The 10000-nt window shown below is 45.7% G+C and overlaps 2 long non-coding RNA genes across 2 annotated transcripts in view; both read right to left on the bottom strand.

Moving 5' to 3' along the window:
* The window catches only part of LOC126986051 (uncharacterized), a 1702-nt gene extending 1300 nt beyond the window's left edge, over positions 1-402 (bottom strand). Inside the window, exons 1-2 of the long non-coding RNA XR_007739251.1 lie at positions 297-402; positions 1-47 (exon numbers count right to left, since the gene is read on the bottom strand). The exon at positions 1-47 is cut by the window's left edge and continues 60 nt beyond it. This is a non-coding gene — a long non-coding RNA (uncharacterized LOC126986051). The remainder of the gene's footprint in view (positions 48-296) is intronic.
* Positions 403-531: 129 nt separating this feature from the next.
* Positions 532-10000, bottom strand: part of LOC126986464 (uncharacterized) — a 10056-nt gene continuing 587 nt past the window's right edge. The window contains exons 1-5 of the long non-coding RNA XR_007739758.1: positions 9824-10000; positions 4583-4661; positions 1121-4387; positions 829-920; positions 532-704 (exon numbers count right to left, since the gene is read on the bottom strand). The exon at positions 9824-10000 is cut by the window's right edge and continues 587 nt beyond it. This is a non-coding gene — a long non-coding RNA (uncharacterized LOC126986464). The remainder of the gene's footprint in view (positions 705-828; positions 921-1120; positions 4388-4582; positions 4662-9823) is intronic.

Raw genomic sequence — 10000 nt, 5'->3', positions numbered from 1 at the left:
GTGTAGGCATTGGCGGCCTCCAGCTGAATGGGTGGAACCTTCAACATCTGTGGGAGAGAGAGAGAGAGAGATTGACAAATAATATATCGGGAGAGGAAAGCAACAGTGAGATACAGATAAAGATTTTAACATTTCCACATCTATCTCACATCCCCCATTTTCAGAGTTCGATAATGAGGTTAATAATTGTGTTTTTATGAGTGTTTTTTCAAGTTCATTGTGTAGAAGAAGGGTCAGACTACCACCAGGGTCTTTAAACTACCCCTGGAAATGCCTTGCCAAGTATGTGTCAATACCAGTGCAAAGACCAGGATCTTCAAGTCCCTCGTGCTCCCTGTCTTAATGGGGGTGTCTCCAGGTCCTGCCCCTGCTGTGGGTGGTGTGGGTGTGTGTGGGGGTCTGCAGGCCCAGGGGAGTCTCCAGGTCCTGCCCTGCTGTGGGGGTGTGGGGGGTGGTGTGGGGTGGGGGGGTGTGCAGGGCCCACCCTCAGGTCAGGCTCAGAAGTCCAGGTCCTGCCCCTGCTGTGGGTGGTGTGGGTGTGTGTGGGGGTCTGGTGCAGGGCCCACAGCTCCACCATCAGGCTCAGGGGGGAGTCTCCAGGTCCTGCCCCTGCTGTGGGTGGTGTGGGGTGTGTGTGGGGGTCTGCTGCAGGGCCCACAGATCCACCGTCAGGCTCAGGGGGAAGTCTCCAGGTCAGACAGGTGCTGGGGGGGGTGAGAGCACCATATCAGAACACTCCTTCCCCTGAGAGCATGTCAGGATATAACACACAGCATCATTCAGCAGATATGCACTCTGTAAACCTTACCAAAACCATTAAAACCTTACCTTATTGCATGTGCGAGTCCTCCCCTCCATAGGAACGGTAGACCAGGAAATCAACCACTCAGCGAAGGACCAGTGTTGTGTAGTTCTCCAGACTGAAATCGAGAGAATTCATAACATAACCGAACATAGATATTAATTAATGTTTGTACTCAAAGACAAATCGTGCGAGATAAACATTCAGCGAGTTGGGAATAATCACTGGATATTTGCGACACTATAACGAAAATATCCGACATGAAAACTGAACCAATGGATACCTGCGACATTATCCGCGAAAGCAATTAAGACTCACTCACTGCGACGTCTCAGAATAAGTGCGCCGAGGATTATTATCAAGGCTAACATGGCGGTGGAGCGGGGCGTGGAACCTCATCAACGGCAACAGTGTGTTCTGTGGTTGAAGCTCGGCCGCGATGGTTTCTTGTATACCCGAGTGGATGTGGCAATGCCCGGGTAGAGCAGCAGCGGCCGTAGAGGGAAGGGATGTATACTGTAGAGTCTTCTGTATACTGTAGAGTCTTGTATACTGTAGAGTCTTTTGTATACTGTAGAGTCTTTTGTATACTGTAGAGTCTTCCATGGCAATCGTTATCTGTTCTTTATTAACTAGAGAGAGAGATTGAGAGACAGAGAAACAGAGAGAGACAGAGACAGAGAGATTGAGAGATAGAGAGACAGACAGATAGACAGATAAACAGAGACAGACAGAGACAGAGAGATTGAGAGATAGAGAGACAGACAGATAGACAGATAAACAGAGACAGACAGAGACAGAGATTGAGAGATAGAGAGACAGACAGATAGACAGATAAACAGAGACAGAGAGAAAAGAAAAAAAAGCCCACATACAAAGTGATAACGGCAAATCCGCAGTTTTTTTTATCTTTGTCAAAAAAGAGGGAGAATTAAGCAACACACACACAGACGTACGCACAGTGCTGGGAGGGAGAATTAAGCAACACACACACAGACGTACACAGTGCTGGGAGGGAGAATTAAGCCACACGCACACAGACGTACACAGTGCTGGGAGGGAGAATTAAGCCACACACACACAGACGTACACAGTGCTGGGAGGGAGAATTAAGCCACACACACACAGACGTACGCACAGTGCTGGGAGGGAGAATTAAGCCACACACACACAGACGTACACAGTGCTGGGAGGGAGAATTAAGCCACACACACACAGACGTACGCACAGTGCTGGGAGGGAGAATTAAGCCACACACACACAGACGTACACAGTGCTGGGAGGGAGAATTAAGCCACACACACACAGACGTACACAGTGCTGGGAGGGAGGAAGGACAGGCATCATGGCGGTACATTGTTTATTACGGAACGAAATTCGCGTCACAGCTGCAAGGTGCTCTCAACCACAATGCCTTACAAAACCAGCGCCTAATTACCTCCTCCTGCTGCAGCGACCTCCCCAAAACGGAGGGCCCCCAGACCCTGCCCAGCGAGGAGGCGCCTCCCCGGCCACCTGGTCAAAGGCGCAGCCCTCCATCTGGCAAGCCATGGGTTCAATCCTGGGACCGAACCTACAGCCGGCCAGACGGGAAGCCCTCCCTTAACCAGTCAGCCAGAGAGGTGCGCCCCCGCCGAGAGAGCCCAGAAGCCTTCCGCATCGGGCGGGTCACCACAGCCTCCTCTTCTTGCTGCTCAGGAACACAACAGGCTAAAAGGCAACAGTTACACACACGGACATATAAAAAAAAGAAATCCTAACCGACATCTCGGAGGGAGATGCCCAAAGGCAGCAGACTCAAACGCAGAACGGAATCACACCCGTTCTGTGAAAGAGCCAACCGTTATACCCCTAACACCCTAGACTCCACCAGCCTCCTCCTGTGAGGAAAACTGGTCCTCAGTTCAGGCAGCTCGGAAGGAGCTACCCTGGCAGCAAAGCTCTAACACGGACTCACCCGCGTAAAACCCCGCCGCCCACACTATCACCTTGCCAGACCTCCCTACGGGAGAATCTGACATCTATCTGCGCGTCTTTCAAGCGTTGCTCCGACTCCCTAACCGCCCGACCACCCGTCCGCCCGCCCGTTCCCACGTACGCCCGCCCGTCCGCCCATCCGCCCCCCGCCCCCAACCCGCCCGCAAGCGTGCGAGCAGAGGTACGACGAGCGTCAGTGCAGCGGAACGTAGCGTACGGGTTCCGTGCGTTCGTACGTGTAGCCGTACGGCTCAGCGTAGACGCTGCTGCCTGCCTACCTGACCGAGGGTGGAGTGCCCGCCCGACAACCCGACCGCAAGGTGGCCTGCCTACCTATCTGATGGCCCGACTGACAGCCTGACCACCAGATAGCTTGCCTGTCACCTGCTAGCCTGACTGCCAGGTGGCACACCCGCCCGTCGGCCTGATGGACAGACGGCCACGCCCATGCCTTCCTGACACAGTGATTAGCTAAGTCCCCCGCCAACACCCCACACAAAAAAAAGACACTCACACAAAAAAAAAACTCACACACCCTACATAACCTGCACCGTAGTGCTACCCCAAACCTCAGCAGCTCCCGCGTTGCACACCGCCACCGCCGTTGGTCGCCCGGCAGCATCCACCCAGCGCCTCGCCAGGGACAACAGCTAAAGAGCTAGGGAGGAAGGGGGTTATGGGGAAAAAAACATACATAGAAATGAAATCCTAGCAGTCACACAGCAACACACAGCAAAAGGTCAAACACACGGCAGGCCTGCCATCACACACACAAACACACACAGCACACACTAAACCAAATACCGTGGATATACCGTAGTGACGTGATGTGATGTCCTCGCTGCACGCGCCTCCGGACTGCCACACACACACACGCTAGCTATTGGGTATAAACACACGGGAAAAAGGCATCGAAAAAAAAGACATCCTAAATAAAATAACACACACAAGCACTTAGCGGGGGTTTGGGGAGGCAGACGGAGGAGGGCCAGTTAGCATGGGAAAGGGGAATCGCCCTGCCCAGGAGATGGATATAGTCTTGGCACCCCCCCCCTGGCGTGAAGGTTACCCAACACACCAGGCGGTAAGGCTCGACACAACCCAAATCCCAGGAGACTCATCCCCCAACCCACTTCCAGCCCACCAACCATTCTACCCCACCCTCCCTTACCCACTAAGTACCCACAGACATACACCAAAAAAAAGACTCCACTCCCATCAGACTCCTTGGAAGAAGGCAGCCTGATCCACCTAATAAAAAAGCCAGGCTCAACCTTACGGAAGAGTCTGGCAAAACTTCGGCGGAGACAACGCGAAAGGCAACGCCTGGCCAAGCAGAGCCCGACCGCTCTGACCCCCGGAAGAGAGGCCAGAGTAGCTAGAGTCGGCTTCCTCCTACGGAGAAAACCGACAAAAAAACTTCAGACATCTCGGAGGGAGACCGTCTGAAGGTGGAAGACTCAAACGCAGAACGGAATCACACCCGTTCTGTGAAAGAGCCAACCGTTGTTACACCTAACACCCTAACACCCTACACCAGCTAAACAAACACCCTACACCCTGACGTGCTGCTCCCGCGCTGCGCCGATGCTCTCCACTTACGCGCCTCTGAAAGAACCAGACCGACTTAGACACAACCCAGGAGACAGTGACGGAGAATTAGACACAAGATGAAAATTATACAGGAGCAACAGTATTTAATGATCTCGTCATTTGACTGATTATCATTTCATTACTATTATTGGAATTATCATATTCATTACTATCATTGGTATTATTATTATTATCATTATCATTGTTTACCTGGACGCCAGAGGATACAGGCAAGGGATGACACACGCAGCCGCCTCCATCAACGTGTCTCTCCAGCCGGGGCAACACGCTGGAAGTACAGGGAGACTCAGACATGCGGAGAGGCAGCGACGGAGACATCAGACACCTTGGCTCAGGAACAGGTGGCTGCTCCATTAACCCAGTAGCAGTGACGGGCCAAATTTGTGGCTTTACCATGAAGCAGCGACAGGCCAAGTTTGTGCCATGATATTTACCCCCCAATATAGATGATGCATAATCTGATCAGAAATGCTTTGATATATATTATGAAATGGTTTGTGTGAGGGGTGATTTTTTTCAAATTTTTCTCGCTTGGAGGGACCATTAACCCGGTAGCAGCGACGGGCCAAATTTGTGGCTTTACCGTGTAGCAGTGACGGGCCAAATTTGTGCCATGATATTTAAACCCCAAAAAACAGATGATACATAATTTGATCAGAAATACTTCGATACATATTATGAAATGGTTTGTGTGAGGAGTTATTTTTTCTCATTTTTCTTGCTTGGAGGGACCATTAAGAAACATGATCCCTGCTGCTACCACCGGGTTAAATGTACCACTATATAGGGGAGAGCAGTGATGATTCGGACAGTGGGATGGTCCGGCCATAGCACTTATTGTAAAGTGTATGAGAGTGAGTGCTGCGAGATTGTGTGTGAATGTGCAAAACTTTGTTGCCTTGGCCCACTGAGGGATGAAAGAATGAAGATGCTGATCAACTCTTGTATAAGGGGTTTGGACAGCACAGGGATGAAAGAATGAAGATGCTGGTTAACTCTTGTATAAGGGGTTTGGACAGCACAGGGATGAAAGAATGAAGATGCTGGTTAACTCTTGCATAAGGGGTTTGGACAGCACAGGGACGAAAGAATGAAGATGCTGGTTAACTCTTGCAGAACAGATTTGGACAGCACAGGGACGAAAGAATGAAGATGCTGGTTAACTCTTGCATAAGGGATTTGGACAGCACAGGGACAAAAGAATGAAGATGCTGGTTAACTCTTGCATAAGGGGTTTGGACAGCACAGGGATGAAAGAATGAAGATGCTGATCAACTCTTGCATAAGGGGTTTGGACAGCACAGGGATGAAAGAATGAAGATGCTGATCAACTCTTGTATAAGGGGTTTGGACAGCACAGGGATGAAAGAATGAAGATGCTGGTTAACTCTTGCATAAGGGGTTTGGACAGCACAGGGATGAAAGAATGAAGATGCTGATCAACTCTTGTATAAGGGGTTTGGACAGCACAGGGATGAAAGAATGAAGATGCTGGTTAACTCTTGCATAAGGGGTTTGGACAGCACAGGGATGAAAGAATGAAGATGCTGGTTAACTCTTGCATAAGGGGTTTGGACAGCACAGGGATGAAAGAATGAAGATGCTGGTTAACTCTTGCATAAGGGATTTGGACAGCACAGGGACGAAAGAATGAAGATGCTGGTTAACTCTTGCATAAGGGATTTGGACAGCACAGGGACAAAAGAATGAAGATGCTGGTTAACTCTTGCATAAGGGGTTTGGACAGCACAGGGATGAAAGAATGAAGATGCTGATCAACTCTTGTATAAGGGGTTTGGACAGCACAGGGATGAAAGAATGAAGATGCTGGTTAACTCTTGTATAAGGGGTTTGGACAGCACAGGGATGAAAGAATGAAGATGCTGGTTAACTCTTGCATAAGGGGTTTGGACAGCACAGGGATGAAAGAATGAAGATGCTGGTTAACTCTTGCATAAGGGGTTTGGACAGCACAGGGATGAAAGAATGAAGATGCTGGTTAACTCTTGCATAAGGGGTTTGGACAGCACAGGGATGAAAGAATGAAGATGCTGGTTAACTCTTGCATAAGGGGTTTGGACAGCACAGGGATGAAAGAATGAAGATGCTGGTTAACTCTTGCATAAGGGGTTTGGACAGCACAGGGACAAAAGAATGAAGATGCTGGTTAACTCTTGCATAAGGGGTTTGGACAGCACAGGGACGAAAGAATGAAGATGCTGGTTAACTCTTGCAGAATAGATTTGGACAGCACAGGGACGAAAGAATGAAGATGCTGGTTAACTCTTGCATAAGGGATTTGGACAGCACAGGGATGAAAGAATGAAGATGCTGGTTAACTCTTGCATAAGGGGTTTGGACAGCACAGGGATGAAAGAATGAAGATGCTGGTTAACTCTTGCATAAGGGCTTTGGACAGCACAGGGACGAAAGAATGAAGATGCTGGTTAACTCTTGCATAAGGGATTTGGACAGCACAGGGACAAAAGAATGAAGATGCTGGTTAACTCTTGCATAAGGGGTTTGGACAGCACAGGGATGAAAGAATGAAGATGCTGGTTAACTCTTGCATAAGGGGTTTGGACAGCACAGGGATGAAAGAATGAAGATGCTGGTTAACTTTTGCATAAGGGGTTTGGACAGCACAGGGATGAAAGAATGAAGATGCTGGTTAACTCTTGCATAAGGGATTTGGACAGCACAGGGACAAAACAATGAAGATGCTGGTTAACTCTTGCATAAGGGGTTTGGACAGCACAGGGATGAAAGAATGAAGATGCTGGTTAACTTTTGCATAAGGGGTTTGGACAGTATAGGGTATATGTAAAAAAGGGATATGTAAAAGTAGTATTTGTATATGTGTGAAAAATTATTTAAATGAGTCTATAATGTTAGAAATTGCAAAAATGAATATATGGGTAACAGGGGAAAGTGGTGATGATTCAAGCATTTTAGTTTAAGAAGTAGTGTAATTCTGTAATGCCAAGTTTGATTAAGTACGGGAAAGATAGAGATGGAATTTATATTTACTTAAAAATACTTAAAACTACTTTTCCTCCTTAATTTCTATCTTTCCCGTTCCTAATTAAATTTTGGCATTACAATTTTGTTGATCTTAAGGCCGGATTGACACGAGCCACTCTTTAGTGTTCAGCGGCCGCCACACAGTAATGGTCATAATAGAACACACAGATCTCTATGGCTGCACGCACACGGGACACCTTCTTGTGGCCGCCATAAAACAGTGGCGAGTTGTGGCGGGCGGAGCCATTTTCTGACCACGCCACTGTGGCCGGGGACAGATACCGTAGTTTCAAATGGCAGCGTGCACACGAGCCCCTGCCGCCACCCTGCCACCCGCCACTTTCCCTCTGTCTTGACACTTGAACACCTGAATTTTAAGTGTCAATGATGTATAAGTATGACCTTCACGCATAACTTGTGTTCAGGATATGATGGATAAGCTCTTATATGCTTTCAGTTTTGCACATTATTAATTGATTCTGGTATGGATTAATTACTGAATGTGGGAGTTTTATTCACCCGAAAGTAGAAAGGGGAAAATGTTAGGTAACCGCAAAGACTGCTGAATTATGTCAATAAATTACATCTAATATGACTTAATATTCTTCATGTTCAGTCTTATAATAAAATTACCGCAAGTCTCTCTTCTACCGGCACACACCTCCTCATGTTGATATCCTGCCGTGTTATATGTGGACCAATTATTGTCATAAGATGATTAAACCTTTCCTGTGACCTCCTGAAGTAGTGCAAAATTATCGTGTTCTTTTAGCCGTGCAAATAATGTGTGGAATGCAACACGCAGCAGTCTGTTGCTCATTATATATGGGTGAACCCACGGCAGTACTTTCTTCAGCGCTTTTTACCAAGAGAGCACAGACAGCCGCTGCCTCGACAAGATCCATGACGCCACGTGCTGCCCTCATTAGTGGCCGCCGCCGAGTGGCTCGTGTGCACGGTGCACCTAACAAACATTTTTCATGGCGACCATTTTTTGTGGCGGCCACTGACCACTAAAAGGGTCTCGTGTGAACCCAGCTTAAAATGTTCCTTCATCCTTAGGCTCTATAGGCTGCTAACATGACACTCGTAGCTATTCCAGTTTTCAGATGTAGGTGCCAGGGAGGTGGAATGGTTCAGACACTCATAATACTCGCCATAATATCAATATAACTTAAGTTTGATTGGCTCATAACCAAGAATATATCTACTGCAAGAATTAATATAACTTAAGTTTGATTGGCTCATAACCAAGAATATATCTACTGCAAGAATTAATATAACTTAAGTTTGATTGGCTAATGAACAAGAATATATCTACTGCAAGAATTAATATAACTTAAGTTTGATTGGCTAATGAACAAGAATATATCTACTGCAAGAATTAATATAACTTAAGTTTGATTGGCTAATGAACAAGAATATATCTACTGCAAGAATTAATATAACTTAAGTTTGATTGGCTCATAACCAAGAATATATCTACTGCAAGAATTAATATAACTTAAGTTTGATTGGCTAATGAACAAGAATATATCTACTGCAAGAATTAATATAACTTAAGTTTGATTGGCTCATAACCAAGAATATATCTACTGCAAGAATTAATATAACTTAAGTTTGATTGGCTCATAACCAAGAATATATCTACTGCAAGAATTAATATAACTTAAGTTTGATTGGCTCATAACCAAGAATATATCTACTGCAAGAATTAATATAACTTAAGTTTGATTGGCTCATAACCAAGAATATATCTACTGCAAGAATTAATATAACTTAAGTTTGATTGGCTCATAACCAAGAATATATCTACTGCAAGAATTAATATAACTTAAGTTTGATTGGCTCATAACCAAGAATATATCTACTGCAAGAATTAATATAACTTAAGTTTGATTGGCTCATAACCAAGAATATATCTACTGCAAGAATTAATATAACTTAAGTTTGATTGGCTCATAACCAAGAATATATCTACTGCAAGAATTAATATAACTTAAGTTTGATTGGCTCATAACCAAGAATATATCTACTGGAAGAATTAATATAACTTAAGTTTGATTGGCTCATAACCAAGAATATATCTACTGGAAGAATTAATATAACTTAAGTTTGATTGGCTCATAACCAAGAATATATCTACTGCAAGAATTAATATAACTTAAGTTTGATTGGCTCATAACCAAGAATATATCTACTGCAAGAATTAATATAACTTAAGTTTGATTGGCTAATGAACAAGAATATATCTACTGGAAGAATTAATATAACTTAAGTTTGATTGGCTAATAAACAAAAATATTTCTACTACAAGAACTAATTAATTTTTTGTTGCCCTTGAGTGGTTTCTTTAGCTGTAAAAAACAATATCCATTATCCACACAACTATATCAAAATGCTTACAGGTCTCTCCGACTGAAGAGGTCACGGACGGAAGAGGTCACGTGTGTCGCCCCCGACCCATGTCCCCCGGCGTCCATCTCCCGGAACACAGCTACACACACAAACGCTAGCTATGGATTTAAAAAAAGATTACGTGCAAAAAGTTCACACACAAAAATGTACATCCTAACAAAATCC

Source organism: Eriocheir sinensis, chromosome 61 (assembly GCF_024679095.1).
Source record: "Eriocheir sinensis breed Jianghai 21 chromosome 61, ASM2467909v1, whole genome shotgun sequence".
Lineage (NCBI taxonomy): Eukaryota > Metazoa > Arthropoda > Malacostraca > Decapoda > Varunidae > Eriocheir > Eriocheir sinensis.
This window is presented reverse-complemented; position numbering and strand designations above follow the sequence as displayed.